The sequence below is a fragment of the Leptidea sinapis genome, chromosome 3, assembly GCF_905404315.1.
Source record: "Leptidea sinapis chromosome 3, ilLepSina1.1, whole genome shotgun sequence".
In the NCBI taxonomy this organism is placed as follows: domain Eukaryota; kingdom Metazoa; phylum Arthropoda; class Insecta; order Lepidoptera; family Pieridae; genus Leptidea; species Leptidea sinapis.
Window position 1 is genome coordinate 11,879,248 of NC_066267.1, and position 23,110 is coordinate 11,902,357.

The 23,110-nt window shown below is 33.0% G+C and overlaps 1 protein-coding gene and 1 non-coding gene across 8 annotated transcripts in view; both read right to left on the bottom strand.

Moving 5' to 3' along the window:
• LOC126979541 (broad-complex core protein isoforms 1/2/3/4/5) overlaps positions 1 to 23,110 on the bottom strand; it is a 145,504-nt gene that overhangs the window by 71,510 nt on the left and 50,884 nt on the right. The gene's annotated exons all lie outside the window — the stretch shown is intronic.
• On the bottom strand, positions 15,323 to 15,395 carry Trnat-agu (transfer RNA threonine (anticodon AGU)). The gene has a single exon. It is a non-coding gene; the product is annotated as a tRNA-Thr (tRNA).

Sequence of the window (23,110 nt, forward strand, 5' to 3'; positions counted from 1 at the left end):
TTATATAACTTTTACTATCATATTTTAATAATCAAGCACCACATCATCTACGTAAAGGTAAATTTTAATTCCTTTATAGACAATATTAACCGTGTTAATAAATGCAAGCTTAGATTAAGGATTGGTCTCCGCTGCGCTCGCAAAGTGTGGCAACTAATACTACCTCCAAGTCGGCGTATTCGAACCAGTCTCGAACAATGTGTGACGTTGACGTGCCACATTTTCTGTTAAACTTTGCTAATAGTTGAAACTAAAATGCCGGGTTGCGTGGTAAATTTGTTAAAATAATACTACAAGAAATAAGAAAGATACTGGGATCACATATCATCAGTAGGTATTTTGTATTTATAAGACATAAAATGTTCAATTTCACTAGCTGTATTTGCACCTACCATTATTCCAACCTTAGACCCCTAGCTTATAAAGTCAAGGTCACCAACCAATGAGCCATAGGGTTTATCATAATGTTATAATTAGCACGTCATTCAAACATTGCGATTTATGAGAAACAGTCCACTGGCCGAGAGTCGGGTGGGCGTTCGTCCGCCCCGTAATTCTTAGTAATAAGATTCCCGTTTACCTTTCGAAAGCTGACATAATTTTTATTACAACCACTGTGTCACCCTCTAAGAAATTTATAAAATTTTGTATGGTCTTGTCTCAAAACTTTTGCATAAGTAGAAAACAATTTTCCGAATACATATTTATCTTCCTACATGCAAAATTTAACAATTCTGTGTTGCGAGGAAGTAACTCAAAAAGGTTTTGATGTAATTGTCAAATGTTAAAATGGTTGACTTACGGTCGTTTTCCTTCTATCCTATCTATCCTTAGTTTAACTTACTAGAGGTAAGACAAATCTATCCTTTTACGCTTACTTACATTTCAATAGCCTATCGACATAAAGCATTGGACTATAACTATACTGGACATAACTATGGATAGATAAGATCTTGTCATTAAACAGTTGCTAGTCCTATATATATCTGGACTCATTTACAGTTTCAAGGGACTGCAGTTGTTAGTATTTGATATAATTTCCATTTGACCCCTGCACACATTTTAACACAAAAAAGTGTCTTGACAGACGGACGGACTGTCTTAAAACGAAGTGGTTGATTTTATATTTATTTTATAAGTATAAAATAATAAATATTAAATTCTATATTTCGACCAACAAATGTGAATCACAATGTGTTAGGAACAAATTAACTTAAAACCTAGTTAGTGTTCGTACAAGATATTTTAAAATTTAAACCTACCTAATCTGGCACAGGACCGACTTGTTATTATTATTTTTAAATAAGGGACAAGACGAGTAGGACGTTCAGTTGATGGTAATTTGGTGGTGCCGCTCAGGATTCTTGAAAAACCCAAAAATTCTGAGCGGCACTTCAGATCGAAACACAGTTATGTTTACACATTACTGCTTCACAGCAGTTATAAGCGCCGTTGTGGTACCCATCTAGCCGGTTTCCTGTGCAAAGGAGCCTCCCACTGGTTGTTAGCACATGTATAGTGCAGCAGTGATTCACCTACTGACAATCGAACCTGTGCTAAAGACACTTAACATTGAAACTGTTAAAGACAGTATGTTTTTATGTCTCGTAATAGAATATTTAAGGCTTACAATAGTAAATTATTATTTATTTTACTAACAATATTGTTTGATTGATCCCAAGTCATTGGTTTGGTTGACTGGTTCTTGACCAATTCGTTATTACTCAATCTGAAGAGCAGAACCGAAAATATTATGCAAAAGGATATAAGAAAACAATTTTAATAACTGAGCATTGTGTAAATCGAAATAAAATGTAAATAGGATGATTAAAAAAGCTAATTAAAAATTTAAGGTATGTTTTATACAAACAATTAGGCATCAAAAAGTGCCTTCACACACATTGGCGAAATAATGAAAATCGCACAGCCATATAATAATTTTCCAGCACAACATTGGCTAACTAATTAAAAATTTCATAATTATAAAAAATCGAAGCGGGCCGTGTATCGTATTTTGACAAGTGAAACGAGCATATACGACAGGGCCGTAATAAAAATTATATGCTTCAATTTACGATGCGGGGGATGAGTTGGGGGGCCAAAAAATACCCCCTCCCACCCTGATTGCGGGATCGAATCTCGCTAAACGAAAGCGGTAAGGGAGGCCGAAAAATTTCGCGGTGGGGGTACGTTCACGTACCACCCCACACAGAGTGCGATACAGTTTTTTTCCAACATTATCCGAGCTCAAACTATGCGGTACATTTGTAATTATTAAATTTTTATTTTCTCCTTCCGTTTGCGTACGCCTCTGTCATTGTGTAGAGTTCTATTGAGGCGAGAGAGCCCACTGTGCACTGTTTTGATGTTCAAGAATATTCATAAAATGTTAATTCCAATTGTGCGGCTTATTATTATTTCATCGACCTATTGGTACACTCAAATGCTTTTATTCATATAATTAGTACTTTATTTCACCATACAAATGGAATTATTTGTTTTTGTTAGCGTATGTATTGGAAACAGTTAATGAGTTTGCTTGGAATAATTTCAACTTTAGGTTTTAATTTCAAATAGCTTATAAAAATATTAATTAAGCATCACGGAAACAAAAAACCCTTTTTGTAATCATAACGTGATATGATATAAGAAGATTACAAATATTGTCCAATGATTTTCATTTCTGAATTATAAAAAATATTATAAATAAGAAATTTGTTTTAAACTATGTAAAAAAGACCTTTTGTTACAGACAGGTAATATAGATATACTTTAAAGAAGGTGAGTTTTATATATTATGGTCTAAACCTAAATTATTAAAGAGTAATTGAAACGAATATAACATTTACTGTGAAACTTTAACGACAACTTTCAGTTAATTTCATGAATATTTTAACTCGTCACAATTCTAAGGACGTAGTACTACAGCGTAGCTCGTAGCCAGCGTAGAGAGTAGCGCCTACGCAATCACAAATATTATCGTTGTACCCTCATAATTAGTTTTGCTCGACCGATTCACGAATTCTATTTTAAGAAAGCGCACCGGAGGAAAATATTGGTTGTGTCAATTTTCCTGTTTTACGAAAATCGACTTCCGATTAGGAGCCTTTGTATCTGGGTCATAAAATTTGCTTTCATCGTTTTGTATATATCTTATTTGAATACACGATATATTAATAAAAAATTTCAAGATATATCTCTTTTAGGTGTGTTAAGAACAAGTAATATAATGAAGGGCTGATTAATACTTTCATGTTGTCAATAATTACCTTAATTCTAGTACCGACATGTAAAATACAACTCATTTTCAATCAGGCATTTTCATGAGATCTCAAATGCCCGCGGTTCCTAAAATATCATATAAAATGTAATATACTCAAAATATAAAAAAACTTTAAAGTTTTTGAATTCTGTAATATCATTGTAATACAAGTATTTTACACTGACAAAGTTATTGATTATTTTATATCCCCCAACTAAGTTCACCTATATTTATACGTAGTCTTAACAAGTGGGGTGATTTTTAGATGAAGGGCTGCTAACTCGTACAAGGATAAATTAAGCTTTCTGAAATATTTGATTTTTTCCCAGTTACTATGAAGTTTTATGAATTTGGGTCAACATTACGACACGGAAAAGTTTTTTAAATCTCTAAGGAAATAAGATCAATAATTGGCAATATTATATAATATTAATAAATATATTTCTTTTGTGCGTCTGTTGTAACTGAACTCCTTCTAAGCAGCTGGACCGATTTAAATGAAACTTTCTGTGCGTCTTTAGGTGAATTAGAGAATGGTTTAGATTCACAATTGAAGTACCTCCTAAACGGCTGGACCGATTTTGATGATTTTTTGGATGTTCCAGTGAATTTCAGATTGGTGTGTGTCTTCAGGTGGATTCGAGAATGTTTAAGATTCACAATTGAACTACCTCCTAAACCGCTGGACCGATTTTGATGATTGTGTGTTCCAGTGAATTTGAGATTGGCTTAGATTCTCAATTCCGTCCATATAATATAATTCTCCTGCTCATGTGTATGTTAGTGAACTCCTCCTAACGGCTGGACCGATTTATCAAATTTAAGACGTGTTGTAGAGGACAACGTCTATCCGGTTCACTAGCATAATACACATTCTCTGCTATTTCTTTCAATTCCAGAGTTGTTGCTTATTATGAAACCTTCAAGGGGGATTGTTATTTTACTGTTTCAGAAAATTAATGCATTATGTATGTAATTAACCCGTGCACTCTGGTGTTATGTATCTTTCAGCTTTTTCAACAGCTTTCAACAGAAAAAATAATGTAATGTCCAGCTATATTTACAGTTTGTAAAGTGATCTAAGTGTATTAAGTGTAAAAATTACCATTTTCCACTGATCTTATCGACATGAAACTACCACCATTCGATGCGAAATTTATCCTAGATGGTTTATGGCTACTTATTTTTCGAATTCCAACGTTCATTTCTTTTAAAATTATCCGGAACGGCTAGTTTAACATAAACTAATTATTTCCCACATAAAATTACTAAACAAATACTACAAGATGGAAATCTAAGCAATTGTAAAAAAATATACGCGTATGCATGATTTAATATTTGTATTAAAATTGCGTGCTTTAAAAATCTTCATAACAATACTTATTGTGTTATTGTAAAGATGTTTCCCCTAAGTAATAATTGGGTCACAAGGAAAACGGAATAGGGTCAAGACAAAGATAATTTTATAAAAATATTGTGTGAATTTTCTTTACTACAGTTTTAATAAGCATGTGAATAAAAATAACTTACTGTTTTTGAATGTAATCTTTTGAATTTATTTATTACTTAATTTAATTATTAAGTGGTTTACTTTTGCAGGTTGGGGTTGCGCAGGGTTCAATATCTTAAACTTTTGGGTATTGGTCTTAAAACATCTAAATGAAAATGGTATTGGGAGTTGATTAGAATGAACTGAACATTTGTATAACGCCCTCTTTTAATGGAAACCAATTTTACAAAATATAAGCCAAAGTGCAAACGAACAGGCTAGAATTAATAGAAAAGACACTATAATATTCTTATTGAGGTAACTTATTTCGTTACTAGGGATAAATGCAGGACATCTTAGGTTTGTTAGAGAAAGGAAAATATTTCCATCCATTCAAAATAGACTTGACTTTTTGAACAAAAAGCCCCAGGAATATCTGCAATACCACATTCGCAAACATTATGCACCGCGAACGTAAACTAGTACAATTTAAAAACTGACCGATATTCTTTAATCTTAAAATGGTACTGAAGCTGTGCTGAATAAACCAAAATCATTCAGTCTTCATGTTACAGCGCAATAACTTAATTAAACATTAATCCCAACTAAATCCAAAGTTATAATACCAATTCTAAATCATTAAAACTCAGCATCAAAAAACCCTTACAAAAGAGCTTCTAATAACGAACAAAAACTCTAATTCACGCACGGCCCCCCCCCACCTCCCGGCGCCCCCCCACGGGGAGGCTACATACGCAATTTTTGATCAATACTTAAAAATTAACCCAGCCTACCGGTAGTTTTTAAATGATTCTGCGCATGTCATGATTTTTAATCAGGCTCTTTGCGACGCCTACATTTTCACATATATTTATATATGTTTAAATGTGTTAATATATTTTTTACATAGGAAACGATATTGGTTTTTTTTTGGGGAGGCACTTTGTATATACTTAGGGGTTTATAGGTTTTGGTGGTTGTCTGGATTCGTGGTAATTTGCGATGTAATAAATACTAGTTGAAGTGAACTATTACATTGAAGGTTTAAAGTAATTTGATATGAAGCTTTATAAATGACTAGTTGGCTAAATTTCATTTTCAGAATTAGGTCACTGTGCACGAAGGGGAGAACTTGAGATATTCTTTCCGACGGTGGAATTTGTAGGCACAGACGAAGTCGAGGGCTTCAAAACACCCGAGTCGTGCAATCGTACTTTTCTTCGTTTGATACATATTACTTTATTCTACATCTTATAAAGCTTTTAAAAAAGATTAAACCTGACACTTATATTGTACTAGCTGATGCCCACGACTTCGTACGTGTAGATAAAGAGTTTTTAATAAGCAAGTTTGGTATTGAAGATTATCTCTTGTCCTATTCCAGTTCCGGCTACTGTTTTCTCTCCCGTTCCCCACATATTATATGATTCTTATTTTGAGGAAGAATGGTATGGCAAACTAAACCTACTATTGGAATAGTTATAGCTCATTGACGTGAATTTCAGTTCTTCATAAATCCTGTGGGATCCACGGATTTTTCCGGGATAAAATGTAGCTTATATCCTTTCCCAAGCTCTAGTCCATCGCTGTACCAAATTTTATCAAAATCGGTTCAGTAGCTCCGGCGTAAAAGCGAATCAAACCATATTACATCCAAATTTATAATAATAGTAGGGATGTATATGTTGTAATTGTTAAGTATCACAGTCTATCAAAGATTCAAAACTAAAACAAAAAAACAAACGAGGGACACGCTACTAATGAATATTCTTATAATTTTCCGCCTGCTTTTTTTCATTGAAGCACTTTCGGCCCCCGAGAAGTAGTCAAGCCAACATGTTCAAATCGTGTTAAATAGAGATAAGGCTTCTATAATTATGAGTTTAATTCATTCAGAATGACGCCTAGAAAAATGTAGCACGAGAATTTATTAATACCGGTATTTAGTTCTTCGTTAGTAGTTCATAAACCATTCATATATAAGAACATTTAAATAAAAATATTGAAAGATGATGAAATTTTATATATCAATAATCAGCTCTGGGAACTCTATCTCAATTTATACTTTTTATTAGACCATGATAATATACGCGAGGCTATTCCGGCATATGAGCCGTTTAAGAAGCTGCTGAAGGCAATATCTATAATATATTAATTAAATACATTCGCTGTATTATGATATGATGTAATTAATCAACTGAATCCTAAGTAACTAGGTCGTATTTAAAACATGCATCTTTCCTTCCTCCGTTGTTAATAAAAGTGATCGATTACTTGGTTTAAAAAAATAAATGCCAAGTTCTAGATATGCTATTTTGCTGCTACAAAGTGATCACCTCTGTAATTATCTAGCGAACTCAAGTAGCCTAGGAGAAAGAGAATGAGCGAGATGGTTCACCTGATGTTATGTGGCTGCTCCGAACAGTGTCTATAAAATGATCTTAACGTAAAGTTAAGTAAAGAGTTAAGGTGTATTGTAATGTGATTCGATATCGGTACTATATTAATGGCTAATGCGATAGAGTAGGTATAGACCTAAATAAAGCTGTCAGTGGGTAAAAAGGTTCAATAACTTATTTAATACACCATCTTTTAGCGGCAGTGCACCCATAGCATAGCCGCCGCGCAGAGACTTATGTGCGGCATTGAATTAAAATTATGATTAAAAAATAAATAATAGAGAGATACAGTTCCAGGAACCAGAACAAGTTTCTTATTAGCTTCACCTGTATGTATGTTTTTTGTAACCGTCTTATTTGGACGCGATTTTGACCCACTTTAAACGGCCCATTTTCGTTCAAACTTCGTAGATTTATCGAGGACCGATGACAATACATTAATTTGATAAAATTATTCCATTTTTTAATTTGCAAAATAAGATTTTTGGTAATTTATATAATTTTCATATTATTCTATCGTCTATAAGGCAGGAATTAATGTTAATTTTACATTTCAAAATCAATTTTCTAGTTTTTAGTTCGGTTTTCTATAAATAGCGTGTTTTTTAGTTTTTTTTTACTACTATTTTTAATTGTAAATTTCTTCCTCTTTTAGGTTCTCTTTTCACAATTCCTTAATTATCAATAGTTTTTGAGTTTTTAATGAAAAACTTAATGCTATCTTTTTTATCTTAAATTGTTTATAACCGTAATTGATATCGAATACAATGAACTATCGCACATATTTTTTGGAGCTTTATTGAGAACTACCAACCCAAGCTAAAAAACTAAAATGGAAGTGGGCAGGGCACGTAGCGAGGCTAGAAGAGAGTTCGACGAGCAGGGTAACAAAGTTGAAGGTTCCATACGGCAAACATATCATAGGTAGACCTCACATAAGATGGGCAGACGATATAACAAAAATAACTGGCCCCTGCTGGCCATAAATAGATTAAGAAAAAGATAAATGGAGTTATTTAGAACAGGCCTTCACCTTCATCTAGAGAGGGATGCTAGAACAAAATAATTCACTTATCTTCAAAGTTTTTTTTTCAAATAATATTGTAATTAGCATTAAGTTGTTCCACGTTATCACTGTAATCACACATTTACAGGAAATAAAAGGCTTTTTATTTAATTTTTCATTTGTCATCAAAATATAACTCGTTTTTCAACTTGTTGATTAGCCCAATAAATGTGTTTATATTATGGACCAAATTCGTGTTTATGTCATTATCATTATTAACATAAATATACATAAAAACTAAAATCATGTTCATACCTAAAATACTTTCTGATCGTAACTGCTGACTACTTTTTAACTGACTTCGAATAGGAGGAGGTTCTCAATTCGATTGGTATTTTTTTTAATTATGTATGTACACCGATTACGTTGAGATTTATGTTCCAATTTGATAGCCTGCCAGCTTGGGTTGTTTGGTTCTAGACTAAGCAATCCCGCTCGAAGTCACGCGTGGCGAGTGTAGGCTATCTAATTCTAGTTACGTATATTGTTATTTTTGGAATCGGTGTCCTTCCGCCGCGACCCGCTCTCGCCTGTCGCCTCATCACGACTCAAGCACATCTCACATATAACTATGAATGTAGTTACAAACCTATCTTGGATGATACCGACTCCAAAAATTACAATAATCGTTACTAGAATTAGATAATCAATAATACAATAATCGTTACTAGAATAAAAAAGATTAATTAATTAGATTGTATTAAAATACGCAAATATTTTTATACTTTTTATTGCATATTATATCTATTGTTTTGGAATAGTATTTTTGATGTCGGTTGTTCTTCTAGTTAAATATTTTTTAATTTTTAGTGAATTTGAAGTACACTAACCAACAATTTGTCTAAATATGTGTAGATATACTAAATTTTTCATTGCAGCAATGAAAAATCTAAAAATAAAAGTAAATTTATTATCCACATACGTATAGCAAATTTAAGACTTTTATTGTTTTCTCATGGATGCCATTGTCAGATCTGGACCAAATTACAATCACCACACGGGAAGCACGAGCTTTCAAATAAAAAAAGAATTATCAAAATCGGTTCATCCAGTCGAAAGTTTTGAGGTAACCAACATAAAAAAAAATACCGACGAATTGAGAACCTCCTCCTTTTTTAAAGTCAGTTAATAATTAAAATTTTAAATATATTTAACAGTGTCTCCACTCTTATTCCTTTCGGCAATTTATAAAGTATTATTACACACATAGCATGACAGTTTTTTTGGTACAAAGGGGTTCTAATGTGGGGCACTCGAAGTCTAGTAGGAAATACTAAAAAGAAAGGTTATTTAAATGCGACTCAGTGAAAATGTAAAAAATATAGTTCACCTGCGGAATATTAAAATATTATAATAATATTTAATACAAACATGTCGCTTATACTAACAATTCTTCAACTTCAAAGTATTAACTTCCCCCACTGCAAAAATACGCTCAAAGTCTGACAATGCTTATGATCCTGTTACTCTCTCACTTTATACAGGAATGACGTACCGACTACACTTGCAACCATAGACTAATGATTATATAGATGGATCGGATAGTGCCAGAGAATATACAAATGATGAGTTATTTTAGCGACATTTATTAAAATTTGAATCAATAAAGTTAAAGTTTATTGCATTTATTCCTCAGAATTATACCTCTGCTAGGGAATTGCTATATGGTTGGAATAATAATAATAACAAAATATGTGAGAAACGAATTGAAACTATAAGTTTATATATCAGAATATAATTACTAATTAAAAGTATTAAAGTGTTCTAATATCAAGTACTATTGGTATCTTGTTAAATATATATTAATATTGTCCAATCTGGTAAAACAATTGAGACGACAAGGGCTGAATATTTGTGACAGTGAATCTGTTAGGCAGTAAAGGCTCTATTTATTATGAATCTTTATCTTATTATGAAGAAATTTGCAGAGGTCAAATATTATGCTTATTAAATTAGGATTTTCTTGGACTTACCTTGGATCGATATAACAATTCAAATTAGTGAAATTCGCAATCACAGAGAAGTGAGTAAAGCGTATCTCGTTCATTTATTATATGTCATTATAAATATACTAGTCGATCCCGCCCGCTTTCCTGGACGAATTTTAACGGGAAATGAGTATAATTTTATTCATCTTATTACAAATACAGTAAAAAAATAACTCGTCACCTTGAGACATAAGATGTTAAGAATCATTTGCCCAGTAATTTCACTAGCTCGGCGCCCTTCAGACTGAAACACAGTAATGATTATACATTACTGCTTCACGGCAAAAATAGTCGCCGGAAATCTTCGAAACTATCAATCTGACAATGAAGTTTTTATCAATATTCAGAATGGAAACTTGATTTCTAACTTTAATCTTTGTAAATTGCCTAAACTTAATATGACATTCGAATTTAATACTATATTAGAAACAACAGACAAACATGCTAGAGTCATATGTTCATTACCAAGACTTTGCTTTTAAAAAAGCGTAAGGCGTACGATTTTAAGTTTCTGAATTTTTATCTATCGATTTCAATTTCTAGATGAGATGAGATCTAGAGTAAAATATAAATGCATCGTCATATTCAAATTCAGATTCAAATATTTTTTATTTGCTTTATTTGTCCTGTCTATTATATTTCTAAGTCTGTGTTCACCCTATCGTTCCGCGGTTAGTAAGCCCCTGTATGACAGCTATCACTCACAGAACCTCACAAGGTTACGTTCGCAAACTCTTTAGTTCGAAGCACCCATATTTATAAAAGTTAAACGAGAAATAGATTAATCTTTAAACCGAAATATTATTACTGTTTAAGTATATCATTAATTTAATAAAATGTGAGAATTTGTGTTTAATAAATCTAATTGTATTATAAATAAAGTCTGTTTTTCGATAAAGATAAAGCAGTAATGTGTAAACATTACTGTGTTTCGGTGTGAAAGGCGAAAGCCAGTGAAATTCCTGGGCAAATGAGACTTAGCATCTTTTGGAGTTATGTTAGTTCCCTAACTAGGCTCAGTTTAATTACCTGTGGGAGGCTCCTTTGCATAGGATTCTGGCTAGAATTTGGGTACCAAAACGGCGCCAATTTCTGCGGTAAAGCAGTAATGTGTAGACATTACTGTGTTTCGGTGTGAAGGGCGCCGTAGCTAGTGAAATTACTGGGAAAATTAGACTTAACATCTTATGTCTCAAGGTGACGAGCGCAATTGTAGTGCCGCTCAGAATTTTTGGGTTTTACAAAAATCCTATGTGGCACTGTATTGTAATTGGTAGGGCGTATAAATTACCATCAGCTGAACGCCCTGCTCGTCTCGTCCCTTATTTTCATAAAAAAAAACTAAAAATTCCTGTACTGTAGTGACTACGGCATTGTCATCTTCGAATCTCTATTCTTTCAAATAATCATTTAACCTTGGACATGAATCGATAGACAGAAATCACTCGGTTGGGTGAATATGATGCTCAAGTATTTCTTAGCCAGGATCTCGGGTTCCAGGTATTTGCTTCGCCGTTTTTCATAAATTTCGTAACTATTTTATTATTTGTTCTGCTTAGCCAGTAACAGTAGCTGCTGACCGAGATATACAATTATGACCACCCCTCTACTATACCAGAAAAGAGAGCCCATGATTTTATCGGCTGAACCACTCGCCTTATATTTCTTTGGAGTTGGAGATGACGGTCGGATCCAGGTTTAAATAATTTGTTATGTTTTTAAAGTGATAACCCTCACTTCTGGTTATCCACTGTTATCAACTGTAATGTGTATCCTGTATATGAAGCCACAACGTTTGAGTAGACCAAAGTCAAAGTCCCTCGACCGGTTGGCTCAGTTGGCGCTCGCACGGATCGCGAGATGTCGGGTTCGAGTCCCGCAACGTTTATAAATTTTCTTTTCAAATTTATTTGTGTCATCCAGGTTTTTCAATCGAGCTCCAAGGAAGCTCTATAAATGTTCAGTCCCATTTGTTTTTTGGCATCGATAAAAATTCATTCTAATTTTTAGCAGTAGGAACTATCCCTGTAATATCAGCATTCATTCAAACAGAAGAGTCGAGGTCCATTCATTTGGGAGTTACGGTGCCGCATAGAGATACAAATTTACAGGCAAAATATGCATATTTAAAATTAAAATTTAATGCATTTTCGCAGTTATAAAAATAATATTTATCTTTATAATTTTATCTTTCAAGGCGTTGTTTTTTGTATCCTCCATTAAATCAATTATAATTGTCGTTTATTATACTCATTATAATATAATTTATCGAAATATTTTGTTAATTATCATGGGTGATAACCTTTTTACAACCGAGAATCAGACATTACTCATATAATTATGATGACCCATGTAAAGCCAAGTGGTTATGGTCCCTACCTATTGAACTATAGGTCCAGGGTTCGTACTCGGGTATTTGCAAATGTTTATAATATGAAAAATGTGGATTTTTTTTCCAGCCAAGGATGTTTATATGTATTTATATATGAAGTATACATATCGTATTAAATATAACACATAAGATAATTTGTATTCACTATTGTTAAATGTTGATAGAACTATAATCAATCAATAGGTTAACTCATCTATTGTTAAACGATAAACGTAATAAAAGGCTTCCTTTATATCCGTATGGATAAAGAAAACCTTTTTTTGAGGTACGGAAAATTAATGCAGCCTGTTTAATATAGCATATTCAAAATACGCATGAAAACAACCATAAAAAGAACCTTTATAAAACCCGACGAAGTAACTCAAAGAAATTCACGGATAAATCACATATTATACACAAATTCAAATATTTTTATTCAAAATAGGATTCGAAATTACATATTAAACGTCAAAAACTACCACACTTTTAAAATAGACTGCCTCAGACCTGAGAAAAACGGGCGAAAGAAACTCTATTTAATATTAAATTACTTATATAAAAATATTCACGAAAAAGTATACAATATATTGTAATGTCTCTGTAGCATACTTGTATACAAATGCTTGATTGGTTTAAAATGATTTTTATTGTGACCAATGTGGAGGTACTAGTTTCCAAACGCAAACAGAATTATTATTTTTAAATTGAACGATAAACGTAATAAAAAAAATACATGCATATTTTGATAAGCCTTTCTTTTATTTCAAGTCGGTCAAATTTTTTTTTATTACTCCTCCTCATAAATTCATCGTTTATCATCCAATCCAAGAAGTACTTAAAAAAACACGGTAGGCACACAGAGCCTTCAACCCTAGTTAATGAAAAATAATACGAACCAAACAAAGAGGTTATGATTTTTAGGTTTTTCATATTATAATGTTGGAGTAAGTTAATTACATTGTGAAATAAAACTCTTTAATTAATTCATCATTCACATTGCGATATTAAAACATGAAATTCTAAACATAATATCCAAAACAAAAAATCAAAGCGAATGCTAACAATCGTCACAGGAACTAAACATCTAACCGAGTCGCATGTGGAGAATAATTTAAAAATACGCAAAATACGGGGCACTTTCATCCGGGGGCAATTGTACCCCACACCTCCTATTTTGCGTATTTTTCGGTATGCGTGGCAGGTGGCCCCTCGCGGGGGGGTTCGTTAAAAAGCACCCGAGTTCGTAGTATTATAAAAGTTGCGCCTACCGCGTGTAAGTAGTGGCATGGGTTGGGGGGGCAAAACCCTCCCCCACCTAGTTAGACAGTTAAAAGTATGCGGTATTAACGGAACGGAAATGAATATACGAGTAGGTAGCTACGGGTTTTTGGGAGGCTGCTATGTGACGCCGCGGGTTAGATTATGAGAATACTTCTGCTTTTATTTCGTTTTTTCATTTGGGGCTCGTTTGTCCCGGCCGGGTGCGAGGGGCGCGGCGGTGCGGGGCGGGAGGGTTAGGTTTGTTTAGATTTTATATCTACTTAGTTATGCGTCGATTGCTTGTGTTTTGATGGTATTACGTTTCGAACAGTAAAATATCACGTTATAAAAATCAATGTATTATTTACGTATTTAGTTTATATTATTTTGAGATATTTCTACTTCTAACGCCAGTTTGAGTAAAATGTTATATTATTGGGGATACCAATGAGGGAGCCTAGATTTAGATATTGAGCCTTTATTTGTGATTGATAGTACCAGCTATACAATGCTTGATTTTGAACACAAACATATTAAATATATTGATTTTTAATAGGATTAGAACGCGTGGAAAATATCTGAATATTACACTGAGCCCCCGGTTCGATCCTCGCCTGACACGTACTAATGTATTTTCGGTTTTAGTATTCAAATGTTCGCTTATTTGCTGTTATAACATGAAATAACCGCAGCATGCATGGTCGTGCAGCCATAATAGTTTTCAAATCAAATCAAATCATTTTATTTGTAGGATAAGATATTAATATGGTGTTGTTGGCATATAATTAACAGGTGCTCTTCTACTAACCCATAAGGCATCCAAACATATATTGGAATACAAACTCAGTTCACGTCAAGTTCTGTTACAATTCTAATATAATTTTCTATACTAAAAAAGTTATACATATCCCAAGAAAACTTAAATTAGTATCAATCATACAATAATTATAATTCACATATTCGTTTTAATTAATAATTTATAATGTAATTTCATATATATATATATATATATATATATATATATATATATATATATATATATATATATATATATATATATGATATTGATGTCAGTCTCAGTTAATATTTTCTATTTTATCGTCAAGAAAATCTTTTAATTAAATTTAATAAGTTATTGAGATAAAAAGCCAGGATAATCACTTATTTTTACCAGTAAGTATAAAAATATAAATTGTATAATAAACCATCAATAACCCTCGGCTTGATAAAATTATTAATTCTAATATAATTTTACTTCCGAGATATCAAGTGGACTTAATTTTTCACGCCTTTTGTAGCTATACTAATTGGCTTCCTACGCAATACAATCCACTCGAAAGTAGCTAGCATTCCTAATGAGAGCGTTACTTCAAATTAATTCTAATTAAAATATTTATAGAAATATCTGAAAAATTTGTTATGTTTTTAAAGTGATAACTCTCACTTCTAGGATTAATACACAAATAACATTTCAATATAAAATTTTATGAACAGTGCGGGACTCGAACCCATGACCTCTCGCGTACTGTGCGAGTGCTCTTCCAACTGAGCTAACCGTTCACGTGACGTATCGTCAAAAAAATCTTGTATGCTTTGTTCAGCTTATTGGTCAACAGCCGAGGACAGGATGGAGTGGAGAACCTGACCTAATCCTTGACCAGCGTCGACAAGACCTTTATCAATGAAAAACACGACCGAGAAGAGAATGGTCTTCATTTCAGGTATAACGACCATCCATTGAGTACCATGTTTAATTATTTGAAGGCTAGCTTATAAAACGAAGTATGAGTTGCACGTTTCGATACGCATGATGGGGTAATTATTACTCGACCAGTAAAGAATATTCATTATTCGTGAGCAGACTCGTTGACTTTTATAGTTGAAATAAATCACAGCAATGTTTAAAATATGCTCAATATAGCGCCTGATAGATTGTTAGTTGCACTTCAAATAACGTGTATTTGAAAGATTGCTCAAATATTTTTTCAAGGCGTTAAACATGTGGTTGAGTGAGCGATCTTTGGTCGCGCCTTGCAAGAATATTTATGAGGGTCAGTTATGTGGCCGCGGTGAATCGTGAGCGAGGATAAGGTTTGAGTTTGAGGCTACTATAATATACGTATTATATATTATAAAGGTGTTGTATTTGTTTGTTATGTGTCTTTTCTCAAGTGACAAACTCACTTGTAAGGATCTTTTAGATTCATTCGTCAATTTCAATGAAGCTGACAAATGAGGAAGATTGCGAAACCATCCTTTGGTATCCGACCGTTAATGTGATATACATAATATTATTTTGAAGATGTATAGGTATGTATACCTACATAATGAATAAAATTAATATATTTTTCTGTAATATCAAAATAGTCTGTTTATATTATGCTAAATGCATATAATAAGTGTTAAAATAGTTATTTTTTCAGAATACCATTTTTTTATTTCTGTCCGTAACGGTATGAGCAGTTCTAACGGGAGTTCCAGTAGTAGATTATTCCTATTATAAGAAGTAATAGTGTGACTTTTATTAAAGAAAAATTTTGGTTTTCACCGAAATTATCTGGGCAAGCCAACTATGATGACTGTCCTGCCTAACTATCTGTCATAGTTTAAATAATTGTGATATCTGCTGAACTCAAACTTTCAACGATATATCAAAGTGGTGCTTAATAAAGAAAAATATGTTGTTATCATTAAGGGCCGCTTCCTAAAGATACCAATACAGAGACACTGAAGGTACACAATTTTATATTTTATTACAGGACCTAACTGTGACGAAAAAATAAAAGTTTCCGCCATAATTTGGATTCCTTATAGGAAAACCATAACGTATATAGCGTAATAAGAATAAGTTCTCCCAAAGTTTACGATAGCCACTACATTTTGATAGTAAACCCTGGATTTACGATCGATTCTAACTCGCGAGCACAGGCGTCGAAATAAAACAATTTATTACAAAATGTAAACAGGAAGAGTCGTATTTTCATTTAGAATACGAATTCGAACCCCCCTCTCCCTAAACTCCCTAAAATAGACGAAAATACTCGGTTATGATTAATTCCGAATGCGGCGCGCATTGATCAAGGAAGCCAGGGTTTTTACTTGAAACTACCCATCTTACACCCGCCACCCTCTGCAGAGCGAGACTAATACAACCTCCATCTCACTCTAAAACAAAGATGCTAAAACTTCTTTGCAAGTATGAAGATTTTAATTTCATATTTTTGACGAAACAGTTCTAATTTTCTTCTAAGTTAGGAATGAAATTGGACTTTATAGCCTCCGGTTTACAAACCAAAATGCCTCAAAGCGACATTGCACTTATTTCCATTTTCTAATTCCGAATTAGTTTTCGAAGTGAAAAGATACAGTGCCAAGACTGTGCGCGCCTTTTAATTGTTAGTAGACTTTAGCACATTGATTTAAAGTCTGAATTTGCTTAGTGGTGGCTCTCAAGAAATAATTCTCGACTCGTACCCCGAAATTAGTCGAATAAGGAGAAAGGGGTTCATACGATGGGTGGTTTTAAAAGAAGAAGGCAAAAAGGTGGGGATAGAAAGATGCGCAAAGACTTAGTTTGCGCGGGGGAGGCAGGGGGTGTTATAAAATATATAATTCTATACTTACAATACTTGTAAATACGGCATGCGGAAGTACTGCGACCGGCACGATTTGGTATTTGAAATTATTGACAAGTAATATCTAACTAAATTTATCTTATATATTACGCAAGCAAGAGTCAAGTAACACTAATAGTAATATGCAAAACACTACAATGAAATTCCGTTAAATTAATATAAATCTAAACTAGATGTTCTTGGGTTATCAGTCTGACTAAGAAAATTTGTTGCTATCCCAAGACTATTACCAATATGTTGTTCTATTATAATTGTCAGTGTTACCGTAAAAAAGCAAATGTTTGTGGACACCAATATATTGTACAAAAATCAATACAATTTTTCCTGAAACCCATTTGTTTTTTGTAAAATTGCTTGTATAATGCAATTAATGTAAAGTGAAGATCAATATAGTCGCTGGCACTGTTTTATTAAGGCTGAAGTCGAAGCAAACTCTAAAGCTTATCCTTTTGCAATATCTATTGTTATATCTAGATATTTATCGCTCTACGCAACGAAAATTCGTATTAGTTTATCTCTGTAAGTAAAGGGTTTATAATACAATTATACTAATTCTTTAACTTAAGAATATAAATTATATTATACTCTGAAATAAAAAAAAGTCATATCATATAAGGGATATTAGACATGCTAATGAAAATAAGTATTATCAATAATAATGTAGGATGTTTGCTACAACAAAAAAAAAGCAATTGTGTGGTTTTATGCAACCATGATGAAAGTGAAACTTCTTTCCACATAATTACTAATATAAGCATAATATGTATCGAAATTATATATAATATATTATGTTTGAAATAATAAACAAACAAAATAGCGTGAAGCACTGGCACAAATGAGTAATAGTCTATACACTACACGGTCAGCTGCTGTGAACTATAGGCGCCGCCCGACCGTCACGCGACATGCAACACACAGACGAAACAGTTTGAGACGATGAAATAAGAGTTTCACTTTAAAACCTTGTGTATTTTATAAAGTTATCATATTATTACATAATAGGAATGGATTCGGTTTCTAATATAAAGTATCAAACTTTTCGAACGCAGTATGAAGCTACATTCGCTGATATTTAGTCGCGAAACGGGATGTATTATAGGGCGGTAGTTGTTTCAAATAGGAGCGACTTTTGCCTCCTTTGGCGCTGTGGTTTGAAATTCAATCATTGCAGGTTCTATTACGGTCACCGTCATATTTTTTTAATAAGTTTTTTTCTAATTGGGCTGAATAAAGAACTGTTAAACGAATGATTATGGAAGAAGTCTTGTCCGTTTAATTTTAAACTTCTACCGTAGATATCATAACCATTTTATATTCAACTTTTCAATCTCTTTCTTTCAAAAGCGTTTCCGACACCAAAGTTAAGAGTTTTGTATTAAATATGTTTGTTTTGTCTGCTGAACAGTATGTTGTATGTGTTATCCGTTAAGAATTAAAATTCACTTTTTTATGTACATTGGGGAGTGCAATTTCCAGGCTTTTTAAATGAGACTATAATTGTAACAATTATCATTTTATAAAATTTGATAAAGATGAAATTCAAGCCGTAACAAATCATTTCGATGCCATACATGAGTTACATATCTTTATTAATATGATAGTACTAATGACGCTTTGAACACAACGAAACGAAAGTAACAAACTCTAATAAAATACAAAAGTGAAGCTACTTATGTTTTATCCGCTCATTTTGCGCGGTTCTTAGTAAAAACTTGTAAGAGGGTGCACTAACGCCTACGAGCTACGAGCTACGCCGCGGTCGCGAGACGAAGCGAGCCAGGGCTACCACGCACTAATTAACTTAAATCCTAATTATGTAATATTAAGATATTTGCAAACCCCTTTCCTCGACATGATTTATGTACTTAAAGCAATAATTTCAGTGTAAGAAGAGTAATCTATTTTTGATATTTTAGGTCATAATAAAGCCGCTGATATTTTAATAGCTATGAACGTATTTTAATAGCAATGTACAGATTGGAAAAGATGCAAGCCTTCAGTTATATAAAATTTTATAAATTGTTTCAATAATTGCGCTTTTTTATTAATAACCATAAATTAACTAAAACCAAAAGTCTTACAATTGTCAGCGATATGAAATATTAATAATTTCGAGTGATGGTGATGATGATTTTTTACTAGTGGGAGACTCCTTTGCACAGGATGCCAGCTAGATTATGGGTACCACAACGGTGATTATTTCTGCTGTGAAGCAGTAAAGTGGAAGCATTACTGTGTTTCGGTCTGAAGGGCGTTGTAGCTAGTGCAATTACTGGGCAAATGAGACAAAATCTCATATCTCAAGGTAACGAGCGCAGTTGTAGTGCCACTCTGAATTTTAGGGGTTTTTCAAGAATCCTAAGCGGCAATGCATTGTAATGGGCAGGGCGTATCAATTACCATCAGCTGAACGTCCTGCTCATCTCGTCCCCTATTTTCATTAAAAAAAAGATGGAGTTTTTATCGGGTAATTGTGAAGACATGCTAAAAGTTGAAGGAGATTTGGCATCCCACAAACTGCTACCGTGTTAATATGTGTACATCACGTAACAATAACAGAAATATACTTGACAATCACAGCAGCTCAACTATTACAATATATTATGATTTTAGATATATCTCGGTTGTTTACGTCTTCGAACGTGAAGAAAACAGTATAAAAGAAGAATGGAGGTTAATATCCTATATTAAATAAAAATATTTGAGTTTGAATTTACAATACTGTTGTGGCCTAAGAAACATTTGATATATAAATTGGTCTATAATAAAATATACCGAGGATATAGTCTATAAAAATTTATATCGGCACTCTTTTCGTGTACGCTTATATCGGCTTGCATGTATTTTGTTATCACAATAAATCATTTTAAAGTTTACAAATTTTAAATAACTCAAAATTTTGTTATTATCATACAATATCCATGTTTGTATATAGATATCATCACGGCTGTGAAATATATTGAGAATAGACCTTGAGATTAGATAATCAAACTTATTTTCTCTTAAAACGGTTTAAATTTTTCGTTGTAATTTTTGTCATCAACAACGTAATAACTCAAAAGAGTTCATTATCAACCCTGGCACTATCTTCGCGTTCCTAAGACACCCCGGGAGGTGGCGCCCCCGCGCGCTACGACGGGCGCGGGGGGCTACGCGGAAATATGAAGGGAGCGCTCATTTATCAATATACGGGGACTGTTTCTTTCTCTGAAGAATTGATTATTCTACTAAGAATATTGACGGGGCCGCAGGGGTGGCACTCGGCGTGCGATTAGAGTTTCTGATATCGGAAGTAGGGGCTTGAACTAGCTTATACGTTCCGGTTTCTAATGTAACTAATATCGTGGACCGTATTTAAAATTGATATGAATCCACTAAAAATTTTAACACGACTTACTTACATTCCACAAACACGAACGCTCTCCCTAAAGACGGGCAGTTTCAAGAGAGTATCGAGGACAGTGATCTAATTTCATTTGGAAGCTAAATGAAAATAGCTATCGATCACCTAAAACACACAAATCTGATTAGTATATGGCAAAAGTTGTAGTATTGAACGGTCACAAAATGTGTGTTAGAGTTAAATAAAAAAATCTGTTTCATTAGTATATTTTGAGCGTCAATGAAATCAGTAATACCTGGATCATCCTGAGGATAAATAGAAACTTATTCAGAAGGATTCAATTGTAAATATTATTAAACAAATCATTAAAATATTATATGCAATATCCATTCTTTGTGAATGAATTCGAGATATTAAAAAAAATCGTGAAATAAAAGTTTGAGAAAATGGTCGACTGTACTTGTAAAATATATACTATATATTAATTGAAATGATAATTGAAAATATTACGGATAATATTGTTGTTTACAATAATATGACAAAAAAAATCATATGCGTAAGCTGTATTTTGCGACTTTTAAATTTTACTACAGATATATACACTAGAGAGGTAACGTAAACAGATACATGATAATATATTCCATATTTTTCCACGCTTGAAGTAATGAAGATTATTCCACACATAACTTGAATTAAAGGATCTAAAAATCAGCTATTTAATTATAAGTATAGGATTTTACCAGTGGGAGGCTCCTTTGCACAGGATGCCGGCTAGATTATGAGTACCACAACGGCGTCTATTTCTGCCGTGAAGCAGTAATGTATAAGCGTTACTGTGTTTCGGTCTGAAGGACACCGTAGCTTGTGAAATAACTGGGCAAATGAGACATAACATTCCACGTCTCAAGGTGACGAGAGCAATGCCGCTCAGAATTTTTGGGTTTTTCAATTCTTAGCGGCATTGCATTGTGACAGGCAGTGCGTATCAATCACCATCAGCTGAACGTCCTGCTCGTCTCGTCTCTTATTTTCATAAAAAAAGATATAAGTATTTATTTTATCATAATTTATCTTTCCATATCATCTAAATATATTAGGTAGGTATAAATCATATTAGGTAGATATATAATTTCAATAAGGGACAACATATTATTATTCAAATTATTATATGTATCATGCTTTAAGATAAATATCTGGGTCTTTACGTTACAAATTTATGGGAAAACCTTAGTAGCAAGACAAAAACATTATTTACAACTGTCCTACTGTCCATCACATAAAAATTATAACTCAAATAAAACTCTGCCATAAACCAAACAAATTTCGTGGCAATCTTAAAAAACATCTGACATTTAATCGTAACTATAAAATCTAAGATCCCCTAACATCTGCATACACACACACACTTACAGAAATAAGCAATAAAGTAAGGCAGTAATATAAAACTAAGAAACATCAACATCTTACCCCCTGCCCCCCTGGGGGGGTAATTTCTCCCCCGAACTTACTAAAATACTAAAAACGGAGATAGCAGGGGTGAGCGGTCCCCCCAACGTTTTCTTATGCAAGATGCTTATATTTTAACCTAAATGTAGAAGATTCAGGCACTGTTTGAATTATGCGAAGTTTTGTTTCTTTGTTTTACTTCATTTTCGTAATTCCGACTTTATAGGATCACCCTGTAGGTACTAATGTATAAAATATACATACACGTCATGATTTCTTTTGACGTTCTAATACTAATGGGATATCTCTCACCACAAGATATGAATATAGGTATGTCGGTACCTAATTTAGCATAATTAAAAAGTAAATAAAATTTACTTTGAACTGTACAGAATGTAATTTTTTTTAATTAATTGTTTTTAAAAGTTGAGGTTTTAGGAATATAAAGAATAACCATATTAAGACTTCCTTTCCGGTATTATTAATGCGATTGTATATCTCTGTGCTGTTTGACCAGACATAAACTGCTGGTCGGAATTTGATGAAAACAGATTCGAAGTGAGTGTAATTAAGCATTGAGTTTATTAATTTATACGGAAATTATTCTAATCTATCGTGTATATTAATGTAATTTAAAAATAAAAAAATTATTGATGATTTATAATCAGATCGGAAAAAATGTGTTTTAGTGACCATGACTACACTTGAGCTAGAGGCCTCGGGTTCGAATCCCATAGGTGCAAACATCTATATGATGGAAATGGATGTTTTTTTGCCAGTCTTTGATGTTTACATGTATTTATGTATGTATCAAGTTAAGTATGTGATCAGCGGTAGTTAATGGGGCTCAA